This window comes from Phodopus roborovskii, unplaced genomic scaffold, assembly GCF_943737965.1.
Source record: "Phodopus roborovskii unplaced genomic scaffold, PHOROB, whole genome shotgun sequence".
In the NCBI taxonomy this organism is placed as follows: Eukaryota; Metazoa; Chordata; class Mammalia; order Rodentia; family Cricetidae; genus Phodopus; species Phodopus roborovskii.
Genome location: NW_026126434.1, coordinates 17,139,354 through 17,152,933, shown reverse-complemented (window position 1 = coordinate 17,152,933; position 13,580 = coordinate 17,139,354). Strand labels below are relative to the sequence as shown.

The window sequence follows — 13,580 nt, the reverse complement described above, 5'->3', positions numbered from 1 at the left end:
GCTAATGCCACTTATATTAAAATATAGATCTTTATTCTCTGGAATTTAGTGTGAAACATAGACATAGAATAAAGGAAGTCATGTTTTTAGGAAGTTATAATGACATATATAATGGACATTAAGTCAACAAACAAGACAAATAGAATTTTCAGAAGTCGTCCCAGAATTTCATCTTCTAGGCTTTGGGGTGAAGTAGTAGAAATTAATATCCAGTTTTTACCACTCATATCCAATATTCTTGCTCCCTAGAAAATAGAAAGAAGACAATAAGAATCTTGCAGTAAGCACATGTGTATTCCTTATTTCTTTGGTGAAGACAAGCCTTCTAGTGAATGTTCTACCTATTTGTAGCCAACCAGCAAACTAAAATACTTTTTATCCCACTTACTTTGGTGACTTTATGTCATAGTCATTGTTTTTTTATTTTGTTTTTTAAGATTTGAGATTTAACTTTTTAAAATTTATGCATGTCTGTGTTTAGGTATATGCACATGAGTGCAATGCCCTCAGAGGCCAGAAGGAGATTTGGATTGTCTGCAGCTGTGGTTATAGACAGTTGGGAACCATCTGACATAGTGCTGGGAACTGAACTAAATTCCTGTAAAAGAGCTCTTAACCACCAAGTCATCTTTCCAGCCCCAGTTATTCACTGTTTTAATGTATGCCAAACTTGTCTTTTTTTCTACAAAGAATGGGTCAAGAGACTTCCATAATGATCATTCTCTTTTCATGGATTTTTAACTTGTCAACTGTTGCAGATAGTTTCTTTGTCTCACCTAGGTCCTGCCACTTCAGCCCCAAATGGACACACAGATGCTATATTAATTAGAAAACTGTTGGCCAATGACCAATGCTTCTTATTGGCTGGCTCTGTCTTAATTATTAACCCATTTCTATTAATCTACGTACTTCCATGTGATCTTACATGGAGAAGGATCCAGACCTGTTACTCCTTTGGCAGCCTACATGGCAACTCTTCTGGCAGGCCCTTTCTGACTACCTTTCCCAGAATTCTCCTCATCTTAGTCCCACCTATTTTTGCGCCTCATTGGCCAGAAAGTGTTTTATTCATCAACCAATAAGAGGAACATATATACATAAGGCCTTCCCCCATCAGTCAACTGGGATTCCCATGAGAGAAGCATATGGGAAGACATGGGAGATGCAAGTAGTAACAACATCCTTCCAAAATGAATAGCACAGGGTCATTTGATTCCTGAAACTTGATCCTCAAGACCTTGATGGGAGATGTCATTCTATACATATGTTTCTCATACTGGTTAATGAATAAAGCACTGTTGGCCAATAGGAAAGCAAGATAGGCAGGACTATGAGACAAGGAGGATTTGAGGAAGTAGTAAGGAGGGGTCAGCATGTAGTGACCTGGGAGAGCACAACGCCAGCCCCTCTCCGGTAAGATGAGACCACGTGGAAATACTTAGATTAATAGAAATGGGTTAATACTTAAGACAGAGTTAGCCGATAAAAAACAAGTAATTGGCCAACAGCATTATATCTAATACAGAGTCTCTGTGTGTTATTTGGGGCTGGCGTGGTGGTGGGACCAGACTGGCAGGCGGGAAAAACATACCTTACAAGACCTCCCTTGTGTGTTCTGGCCACTGAGTGCAATATCATCAAACAGCCCTTTTTCTACATTTCCAGATTATAAAAACCTTTGCCTGTTTCATTTTGTTTTGAATGACTGGAATCTTAACAGTATGTACCTGTGACTGGTTTCCCACACTACAGTCATCTAATGCGGGGGGAGGGGGGGGCGGGTAACGCCATTCTTAACTTTTTTTTTACAGAAACAGAGCAGGTGAATGGACCCTTTTCCAAGCCTCAAACTGAGACTTTGTATACCCTCTCAAATGACCACAAATACCTTAACAGAGTGGCAAGATTTGCATGGTAAGTTATTTCAGAGCACATTTCATCACTCAAAACTAAAAAAGGCAAGGTGAGGGCTAAGAGAGACCAATGAACACTGTGCTAAAATCTCCTCCCACTTTGAGGAATCTTCATTGATTTCTCTACCTGCTGGCTCCATTCTTCATTCTGACAGAAGGGAACAACATGTTACCAGAGTTATACAGCTGTCATTGTCAGGGCAAGTACCTAGAATCTTTTCGGTCACTCACAATTTCTCTTTCCTGTGTTTCAACCAAAGAAGGGACATGAAAGACACGGCTGTTTATGAGTGACCTTCCCTTCCTCTCATAGCTCAAGCCTTCAGCCTGGGTGTCCTCAGTGAGGGCTCAGTCTGGGGGGGGGGGTCTTTCCATTCTTCTCAAAATCAGGAAAGAAAGAGTAATAGATAAGTGCTGGAGAGACAGAGGGATAGCAAGAGAGACCTATTTCTCACCTGAGATCCTCAGATGGTTGCAGTCAGCACAGCTGGACCTGTTTCCAACTCTCTTCTGCTCTCTTTGAACAAAAGTGCTGTGGGCACAGGTGTTCTCCTAGCAACCCTGGTTTCTGTGTCAAAACACATGCAAGGTTTAATTGGACTCCAAAGTGGTTCGGCAAACAGAGGAGCAGTGGCCTGCACCAGAAACTGCTATAAGACTTTAAAAAACAAAAGCCCACAGGGATGACTGTTGAAGATGCTTTAATTTTAAGACAGAATTGGGTGGTTTGGAAACTGAAAACTTAACAGAAATATTAAACCAAACTGAAGGATTTCCCCTGAAGGACAAACCCACCAGACTTTCTTAAAAAACAACTTTCTTGAATGTATTTTTGAACAAATTCTTCAGTATCTTCATGGTAAAACATCAATACATCTCCATGTAAGAAACCATAGCTTGTCAGACTGTAGAGCTGATTTTTAAATATTATACATTTTACAAAGTAGAAAATCAGGGGGTGGATTTATAATAACCAACAAACAAGCAAATAGACGGCTGTAGAATGTGGTCACTACACCATTAACCATGTAATTATCTTTCGTTTGCTTGGTGTCTTGAATATAAAGACACTGTGCTCAACAGTGCCCATTGCAGGTTTTTTTTTTCCTGCTCCAGTCACCATATCCCAGCTCTCTGATAAGCTATCTCTCTGGACAGGTTGAGTGAACTCTCTTCAAAAATAATTAAGGACAGTTAATTTTCAGATTTCTTTTTCTTCAGATTTTTCAATCTTTTTATATACACACTATATGTTGGGTACAAACTCTGAGTCTAAACCCAAGTTCCTTCATGTTTCAATGTATAACACCCATAAACAGTGTTTTTTTTTTAGCATATCCACCCTTTTATTGCAACCCATTCTGTCAGAATTGGACTTGGGGTCATCCAGGTGTGGGGTCTGATAGCCAGGAAGTTTGAGAGCTTTGGATATGGGGTCTCCATCTCTATTCCACAGCAGGCAAAGAGGTCAAGGTCATGGGAAATGAATCACATATTTAACACATCTACCAAGTAAATATATACAGGTAAAATTTATACAGATAAATTAGAAAATAAGAATGGTCACTAAACCATTTCTCAGCCATGGATAGAGCATACTAAATCCATTAAAATGATGGTTAATATACATATGGAAATCACAGAAACATCACTTAGAAGATGATGCTTAAATATTTTACAGTGTTATATACCCTGTATATGCCTATGCATCACACTTTTTGAAAGAACTACATGGCTTCCTTCAGAAAATCATGTATCCAAATGATCTTTATAGTATCTTTAACTTGAGATAACCCAAATGCCTATATGCCATGTCCATGCATATAGCATTTAGGGCCTTGTACCTGACTGGGAAGTAAGGGAATGAAGAAAAGACAGATACAGACACAAACACAGCCAAGCTGGAAATAGGTGGTCCAGTCTCTTGGCTGGAGAAACCACAGCATTCTGGAAGCTCAGGGTATTTATATAGAGTTGAGAAGAAAGGTGGGGTTATAGCACACAGATAAGGAGGAAGGGTTACTGCATACAGATACACAAGGAGGAAGGGTTATGGTATACAGCTGGATCATAGTAGGAATAGTCTCTGCAGGTGAACAGTTTTCATGCTATAAACATCCAGGGAGAAAAAGCTACAGCAGACCATTTTTGCATACACTATCACCATCTACATTCAGACCACGTACCATTGTCCTCTGAGCCTCACTCCAGGGAAGAAGACTTTGCTATTTTCTTCATCAGTCTGAGGCTCTCAGGTCCTTAGCATAGTCATGCTCATATTGACAGCACACATTCACTCGGGACTTCACTCACTCAGGTTTTCTGTGCTCCCTGCAACTGGGGAGACAGGTAAATGGCGGCACAGACATAAAATAGAATGCCATGCTGCAATGACAAATTATAGCAATAGACAAAACCTTACAAAGACAAATTGAACCCCACAAAGCAAGGCACACAAGCGAATACACAGTGTCAGCATTTTGACATAAAGTAGAGAGCTTGGGCACCAAGTCCACTTGCGGAGTGTATATGTGGGCAATAATGGCTTAAAGGGTAAATATGAAGAAGGGAATGGATACTGAGTTAATGTTCTTGCTGTAACAACATATATGATAAGAAGCAACTTGAAGAGGGGCTTATTAGAACTCATGGTGTGAGGGAATAGAGTCTGTCACAATGAGGCAGGAGCGTGACACATCTGGTCACACCGAAACTGCAGTCAAGAAGCAAAGAGAGATGTAGACTCTTCAACCCATTTTCTCCTTGAGATCAGTCTGGGGGATGTTGGCCATCCCTATTTTTGGTGGTTCTTCAGTTCAACCTCCTTGAAAGCACCTTAAAAAATATGACCAGAGGTGTGCCTCTTGGGTAGTTCCAAATGCACTCATGTTAACAGTCAGGATCTTCCATCACAGGGCAGAGGTGACTAAGAGGAACAGGCAAGAGCTTCCAGCCAGGTTTCATTTCTTGTCAATACACTCACAATCACCTTTTAACTACTTGTTATCCTGTATATAGAGTATGGTGCTGGAATGTTATGAGTTTGAAGCTAGTTTGTGCTCCATAGTAGGCTCCAGGCCAGCTAGACCTTTTCTCAAAACACAAATGGAAGGCCTGATGGTGGTGGTGCACACCTTTAATCTCATCAATTGGGAGGCAGAGTCAGGTGGATCTCTGTGAGTTTGAAGCCAGCCTGGTCTACGGAGCAAGTTCCAGGACAGTCTCCAAAGCTACCCAAAGAAACCCTGTCTCGAAAAAGCAAACCAAACCAAACCAACAAACAAATAATATCACTCCCCCAAAAGAAATAAGGAAACTCTGTGCATAAGAGTTTTGTGTGCCTTTCTGTATTTATAGTGGAGTTCATAATTGAAGAACTGAGGGTGGGGGGAAGGCAAGGAAAAGGTCTGCATATCTACACTTGGTTGGTTCCCATCTCCCATGCTCTTTCCATTTCTCAGGTCCATTTAGACAGAAGGCTATTGTTCCTACAGTGTTAGGTAACCAGAAAAAGTAATTTCACTGATAGTGTCCTCCCTGATCTATTCAATTTAAAGTAGTCCATATTGATTGATCTTGTTAAACTATCACTATAAAAAATACAAGCAAAATGAACATTAAATTTGTCAGTGACATGTTCCCATGAAGATACAGCATCCATAAAATCACCAAGGAAACATGTTCCCGTTTCATTCAAAACACCCATGACAAACAGGAACTTGGCCACATCTCTTCCCCTTAATTCTAGATCTGAATCCCTAGTAGATACAAGCTTGTTTGTCCCAGTATCAACTCTGTCAGCAAGAACACATACAGATTTTTACCATGGGTTAAAACATTGAACATCACAATCTTTTGATATCACTTTTTTTTCTCCTGTTGGATATGAGCATTCCTGGGGGTAAGCTATTTAGTAGCATCAATTTTCAGGAAAAAAAATTACTTCCTATTTGTCATTATTTTTCAATCTGTGATTTCTTTTATCTTGCTGACTTGCTTAAAATTCATGTGTATTTTTGCAGCATGCCTTATCAACCTCTCCAGATCTTGTTTTTAACTCAAATGTATTTTAAAATCATAAGACCGGACTTTTGATTTTTGATGTGACACTCAAGGTTATTTGTGGTCAAGTTTATTGTATACTAAAGCACAAAAAAATTACTTGCCCCATCATGAACAATTCTGCTTGTCTTTCCCACATTTTCAGAGGCCCAAAGGTGTGTGTGGAGTATTTTATAGACTGTTTTTTAAAAAAATAAAAGAGATAATAGCATGTAGTCTTATATTGAAGTTTTCCATCAGCTCCACCAAGATATTGGTGCAAACAATGTAATTCATCATCAGGTCCATTTGTTTACGGGGCAGCTCAGCGAGTGGCATCCTCCAAAGAGAGTGAGATGGGAAGGGTTGATGGTTCTTGGTCCCCAAAGATTTGTTTCTTCTCCTTTCTGCTGCTCCCAGCTTGCAAACCCTTGCCTCAAAGCCACAAATATCTTTTTTTTTTTTTTTTAAAAAAAATATGGAAATAGTACTGATTCCTGGGACCACAAGATAATTATATTTTCTAACTGTTTTGATCCCCCAGCAAAATAAGCAAGCAAACAAAAAAAAAAAAAAACTTTATTACATAGCAGTATTTCTAGTTCAGTCTTTCCTGTCAACCTTTTCTTTCCCCTTTCTTAGGTGTGTGGCTTTTGTTTTTTGTCAAGGCAAAGAACATCACGTGCTTTGTAAGATTGTTTTACTATAAAAAGAAAAACACTTTTCCTTGGATTCAGTGCAGAAGTCTTAGAACATATGAATCATGCTTCAAAAGAAATATTTCTTTTTGAGCAGAGCTTTTTAACCCTATTCCTTGTCTTCATCTGCAAGTAACAGTTAAGATTCACCAAGTTCCTTTGAGATACATGTTGAAGAGTGAGACCACTGAAAAATGCCACTGTAGTAAACTTTATTCATGAGGGTCTGCAGTGAATTGGACCCTTCATGTATTCTGGGGAGTTGTGGGATATTAAGTGGTCCATGGCTGCCAGCCTCCTGGGGTGGATGCAGACACACCCAGAATGCTAGCCTGCAGATATCACACTCTCAACTCTACTGTCTGGGTAACACTTCCCTCAGACGAGACATGGCTTCAAAAAGGGTCATATTTGCAGGGGAAACTGTTCGTGCTAGATGACACTAATAGCCACATCGTTTTACTGGTGCAGATTCCTCTCAATAAATGTGAATGGTCTGTAGGACAATGGGGTGCACTTGGAGCCTGACAAGGCTGAATTTTCCAGACTCTCTTTATAGCAGTGAAGAGTCATTTTACTCACATTCGGGCAATCTGCCCTCAGCCACAGGTCAAGATCATGCCTCACAATGAGGTCAGCTGGAAATAAGTTGTTTTGTTTCACTTGGTTTCACCTTGTAGTTCAGACCAGCCTTGAACTCCAAATGTAGCCCAGGCTGGTCTCAAATTGACACTCTCCCCGGACCTCCCAAGGGCTAAGATAGCATGAGTATGCCGCCAGCTATTGTTTGTCATCTTGTTTGTGACCACTGTCCCTTACACCTGAAGAGTTTCCCTCCTTGGTCTGCTCTTGAACATCCACTAGACATAAGAGAATGACTGTAGGTCATGGCGGTTGAGAGGAAGACCTGGATTCAAACTGACAAGCTTTGAACTTCAGATCTACCTCTTATCACAGGACCTCCACTAGTTCCACTGACCCTGGCATAAACTAGCACTTCTGAAACCTGAGGTGGTGACAGCATCTTCCTTTTAGGATGATGAGAGAATTCAGTGAATATTTGTGTCTAGAAAGTAAGCATTTAAGTAAGTACTAATTAATTATTAATAGCAATAATTATTAGTTATAGCCTAGCACATTGCCCTTCAGCAAAACACTAGCAGACTTCTCCAGGACCTAAACACACAAAACTGTTCAGACTCTGGTCCACCTTGAGACTCCAAATTACTTCTTCTGTGCTCTATTCCTGGGCATCAGGCAGAAGTGATCTTGCATTTATCAGATCCATCATTATGTCATGCCTGTCCCCAACGCAGCCCCATAGCAGCAGGTCCAGGTTCCTAGAAGGTAGAGTCACTGTGCTGATTTTGGGTAACAGGCCTGACAGTCTGCGACACTAACTGGTTTTCAACAAGCGTTGATGTCATAACTGTTCAAAATAGACACCTTCTTGGAAGACTTAATGGTCTTGTTCAGATGAAAACCACAGTGGGAAAAACAGACTACTTTTCTCAGAAAACTGTCTCAACAAGAAAAACTCCACAGTTGAGTGTGTTCAACTTGTCTCAATCTGGAAAGTACTTTGCATTCAGTGAGGGTTAAGTTCACTAAGATTGTCTTTCTGAACTTGAGAAATCCTATGAAATATGTTTAGATGTTTTTGCTTTATTTTTTCATTTATTATTATCATTATTATTATTATTATTATTATTATATTATTATTATTTAATGCTTGTTGGTAACTGGGGAACTGAATCAAGTTGCTGGCAGGCCATAGACATTTGACACAGGAATGTCAGAGCCTGCACTTGCACAATGGAGATTTGCAGTCACTAAGCTCTCCAAATTCAAGCGATTTGGGGGCTAACTGGAAATATATGCACTTTCAATAGTAAATGGATTTTGTATGCTCTTTAAACTTCTGAACTGTCAGCTTGAGTTGTATTTTCTGGGCTAACTAAGGCCCCATTCAAGGATGGGCAAAGCTGAATCACATCGGAGAGGGACTTAATACAGAGCAAAGATGGTATTCATCAGGATGAACCTTGGATAGGAGAAAACATGCATGCAAATAAAGGATGAACTTATGGCATTAAGATGATTGCAGCCCTGATTGCTGTAGCCTGCTTACTGATTACAACATAATTTCAAGGTGATTTCCTTCTTTTTAGCTACGGAAAATAATTAGTAGTGAAGGTGTTAAATAGATGCTGGCACCAGCATCATTTTTCATCATCTTCTCATTTTGACACATGAGATCTCTAGAGGTACTGACTTGGTCAGGGTCATAGCCATTGTTCTCAGAGCTGGAGCCATAACTACCTAGCAACCTTCTGACATTCAAAGTAGATGGTTTGTGTTCCGCCAGACTTCATTATCTGTAAAGACTCTGCCTTCATTATCCCACTCCCAGCATTTTTGATTCAGGCCAACATACAACCAGGAAGTTCAATGTAATGTAAAACACAAGGGGACACAGGAACTAGCTGGCAAGTCAGGCCCACACCACCAATCTGGCAAGGCAAACTTCAACTGAAAACAAAGACATAATTGGCCACACGTGGGCAGTGAACAAGGAGAAGGGAAAAGAGGAGGATCTGGATCTGGATGGAACTGGTTTAGTTCCTGGCTGGCTCTGTAGTTCTTGGAGGAGGGATGTTACTTCATCTGGGAGAACAGAGGGAATAAAGTTTGTCTGGCGGGCGTCTTGAATGATTGACTTCATCGATAGCATTAATTGACCCGCCACACTTTGAAGTCAGGCTCGTGAAACACCAGCAGTTGGAAATTAACACTAGTCTTCTCTCAGTTGGAGAGCCCAAAGCCCAGAGAGATCAATAATCTCTCCAAGGTCACATACTGAACAAGCTGTGACTTGGGATTTGGAAAGAAATCACTTGGCACCGAGGCCATAGGCTTAAGCACTGCAGTTTTCTCATGACTGATAACAACAAAAGCCAAGAGCCCAGCATGCTGCCTGGTTCTATAGAGATACTGAGTCATCAGAATCAGAAAGCCAGCCCTTCCCTGTACCCAACCAGGAGAAGAGTGAGGGAGTGGCTCACGGGGACATGTGGATAGAAAGCCCCAGGAGGGTGAACAGACATACAGGGTCAGCAAAGCTCTGCTTTGGCTGGTAGCACTTGAGAAGGGACATCTGACTGTCAGGTGCCAGAGGGAAGAGGGGTTCCAGGCCCTGGGTCTCCCCTCTCTGCCCATGCTTCTCCTTCTATGCCCTCTCTGTCCTTTTTCTTTCACTCACACTACTCATCATACCTCTCTTCTCATGTCACCACCATGCCCACACATGTTTCAATGCTTTAAAGTCAGCATCGTGACCCTAAAATGACCCCTTTTGTATTCATGGATAGAAGTATCATCTTCCTCACCCACTACTGGGGCTCCTGAAAGGCTGGGGTTTTTAGCCACCACATTCTCACCATTAAGTTGTACATTGATGCTTACATGGGTATTGTTGAGTGTTATTAGAAATAGTCAGCAAGCCAAATGATCAAAATGTTATCATCCATTAAGCCCTCTCCCCCTCCCGCCACATGACACACAGTCAGAGTACTAATGAAGGCCTAATGAAAAATCCAGAGTTTTGGCTGAATACTCTTGGTACCAGGCTTGGCAAGAGAATCCCAACATGCAAAAGTACCTAACAGCCACCCTTCAGGTGGGTTGAAGAAACAGGTATGGGAATTTGGATGAACTGGATGATCATGGGGGTGTTGGGGGGTGGCGGCAGTAGGGGTATTATGTGTAGAATTTAGCTGCCTAAATGTGTGTCACTCCTGGATTGGGAATGAAGAAGGGAGAGGGAGAATCCTTGAGCTTGAGTTCTCAAAACCATTTGGCAAAAGCTTTGGATTGCTAACATGGTCAGCCATACACATTTATAACAGCTTACAGCTGCTGTGGTAAAAATGCTTTTCAGTGTATATAAAATTTCTGAGATCTCTTATTTGTTCTCCTCAGGCAAGTATAATTAAGAATGCAGAGGGCCTAGTCGGAAAACATTTCATGTTTAAATGAGACTATGGCTTCCTTCAGGACTGGCAAAATGTTGAACCTCAATTCTTCTGGTGGCCACAGGGATGGTGAGGTGTATCTTTATGTACATGTATGTGGGGGATAGGTGTATGTGCATGGTTTGTACACATGTATCAGTGTGCATGCTTATGTGTGAATGTATGTGGGGGTATGTGCATGGTTTGTGCACATGTATCAGTGTGCATGCTTATGTGTGCATGTATGTGGAAGCCATGTGTCAATATCAGATTCTTCCTCCTTCATGCTTTATCTTTTCTTCCACCCCCCCCCCCAGAAATAAAGTCTCTCATTGAGCCCAGACCTCACTGATTGGCTAGGCAAGCTGGCCTGTGAACTCTGAGGATCTGCTTGTCAACATGGCCTCTCTCATCACAGGCATGCACCACCAAGCACAGGCTTTTTGTCTTGTTTTAAATTGTCTGTGTATGGGTGCTTGCTTGCATGTATGTCTGTGCATCAAGTGTGTGCCTAGTATTCATGGAGGCCAGAGAAGGGCACCAGATTCCTGGAACTGAAGTTATAGATGCTTGTGAGCCACCATGTGGGTGCCAGGAACTGAACCTGGGTCTTTCTGAAGAGCACCACTGAGACATCTCTAGCCTCCATACTCAACTTTTACATAGATGCTGGAGATCTCAACTCAGGTCCTCATGCTTGCGTGCCAATCACTTTGCCACCATCTCCCATGCCCAGCAAAGTTAATCTTTAAGTCAGTTTTTTTTTATGCTCATCAAGCCATTATGAAGATTATAATACTCAGGTTGGGGGTCCCCCAACGTTCTGAATCACGAAGAAGCTCACTCTCTTATTGGAGCTACTCACAAAATAACCATTTTATCCTAGCACATGAATGGCTTATGGGATGTTCTGACCCAGTACTGTGCCTTTTTTTACACAGCAGAAAAGCAATACACCTTTGCACAGTGTAAACTTACAGAGGAAAACACAAATAAATCCCATCCTGCCTGTGGAGTCCAAACAACCTTCCTCTCTATTCTGTATAAGCAAAGAGATCCACAAAAGTTCACATCAGAGGAAAGCAGGGGGATGCTGGTTGTCCCCAACCAGGAGGCTTAGGGGTATAGCTACCCCACTATCTCTGATCCCAGTTGTGGCCTTAAGTCTAGAGTTCTACGCAAGATAGGATCTTCCCATCCACTCACAACACGGGTGCAGCACACATTGTCCTGAAAATGAGGATATCAAATGGGGCAGTCCAACCAGAGCTTGCTCTTCAGACTGTTTCCTATGAAGCACTGAGTCTGTAGACTCTGCAATTGAATTAGAAATGGTAGATGATTCGGAAGATACCATACATCAGGTGAAGGATTTTATAGAGAATATTCAAATAGTTGTTGCTATTAACGACCACTTATAGACATTGTTAGCCAACACCCTACACCCTGCAAGGTAAGTAACAATTTTCATTTCGTAAGTGGAGAAATGGGCTTAGAGGGGCTGAGTTCCTGCATGCAGTCTTACAACCACCCTTACCTGGCCCACATCTCTGTCTTTTCAACTCATCACAATGCTTCTGCTAAGATTCTGTCTAGAAGCACACACAAGCTCGGGAATGGAACTCATACAAGCTACGCAGAGAGCTATTGCTAGCGCATTGCCTACAAGAAGGATGGGAGTATCAGGTGTCAGCCCTGCTTATGGGGACCGGGCAAGGCATCTGGCTTTCTGAATTCCATGATCCTCCCTTGTCAGATGGAAAACACAGTGACCTACTTCGCAGGCCACTGAGAAGTAACCACTACAGAGGGCTGCAAAGACAAAGCCCTTTGGTTATGAACCTAGTAAGCCATGGGTTTGTGCACTCTCTGACCCAAACCCAGAAGATGGGAAAACAGCAGGGACTCATGCCTGCCAGCTCCCCCACATGGATTCCTGTAAGTGAAAACTCTCTTTGAGGAAAACACAGGAAGATGTGTCAAGCTGCAGCTCCACAGCTCAGCCAAGCAATTTATATCCGGCATTATTAATCGCCTGCTCCTCCTGCCATTAGCCAAAACTGAAATGAAAGGAGTAGGGCTCTAATTCATTAATCTCTCTTATCATCAGGCTCATAAAACTTGGAGAGATGTTGAAATACAGGCAGTGGACAAAGGTTTTGTGAGTCTCAGCAAGTTTTACAGTCCATTGTTTCCTAGGAGAAGCGAGCAGGAGTCAAACGAAGCTCTCCTATGTCAACACTACTTAAAAATACAAACCCAGCACTCACCGTTCAGGGGTTCGACGGGCCAAGTCCAAAGTCACGGGAATGGTCGCTCTTCCTTTCAAAAACACCATATGCTCTTGGTGGATACAGAGCTCACTGGGCTGTTATTAATAACTGGCTTAGAGTGTTAGGCAGAAACATGAGCCAGTTTGTCAAGGGAGGAGGCGAGTGGAAAGGAACTGACAGACACAGGTGGGATGAACTGTAACAAAAATATGCTTACACAGAAGCTCAAATAAGCCATTAGGCAGGAATGGCTTCCTCCATCATTGCTAGCTTCCCATGTTAGCTGTCCTAAAATATTAACAGGCAGCAAGAGTCTCCAACATGCTGAGAGCACAAGGCTTGTCTGTCCCTGAACTGCCTTTTTTCTTCCACCCTCCTTTTCTGTGGGGATCTGGGTCCTTATTGTTTTAGTTTTATTTATGAGAATGTGTCTCTGAATGTGTGTAATGCCACATGCATGTGGCGGCCGCCTAAGAATGTCAGGTCTGCCACAGCTATAGGCAGAGGCGAGTGACTCAATGTGGAATCGGGAAACTCAACCCTGGTCCTCTGTGAGAGCTGAACATGTTTTAGCTGCTGAGTCATCGATCTGCTCCCTTTCTGTCATTTCATATCTTTTCATATTTATAAATTTAACTTAGC

The 13,580-nt window shown here is 41.9% G+C and overlaps 1 long non-coding RNA gene across 1 annotated transcript; it reads right to left on the bottom strand.

The window, feature by feature from the left end:
- Positions 1-219: 219 nt before the first annotated feature.
- LOC127224083 (uncharacterized) lies at positions 220-13,126 on the bottom strand. The gene is made up of 3 exons (XR_007834679.1): positions 12,936-13,126; positions 2,369-2,481; positions 220-245 (listed from the first exon to the last, which is right to left on the bottom strand). It is a non-coding gene; the product is annotated as an uncharacterized LOC127224083 (long non-coding RNA).
- Positions 13,127-13,580: the final 454 nt, after the last annotated feature.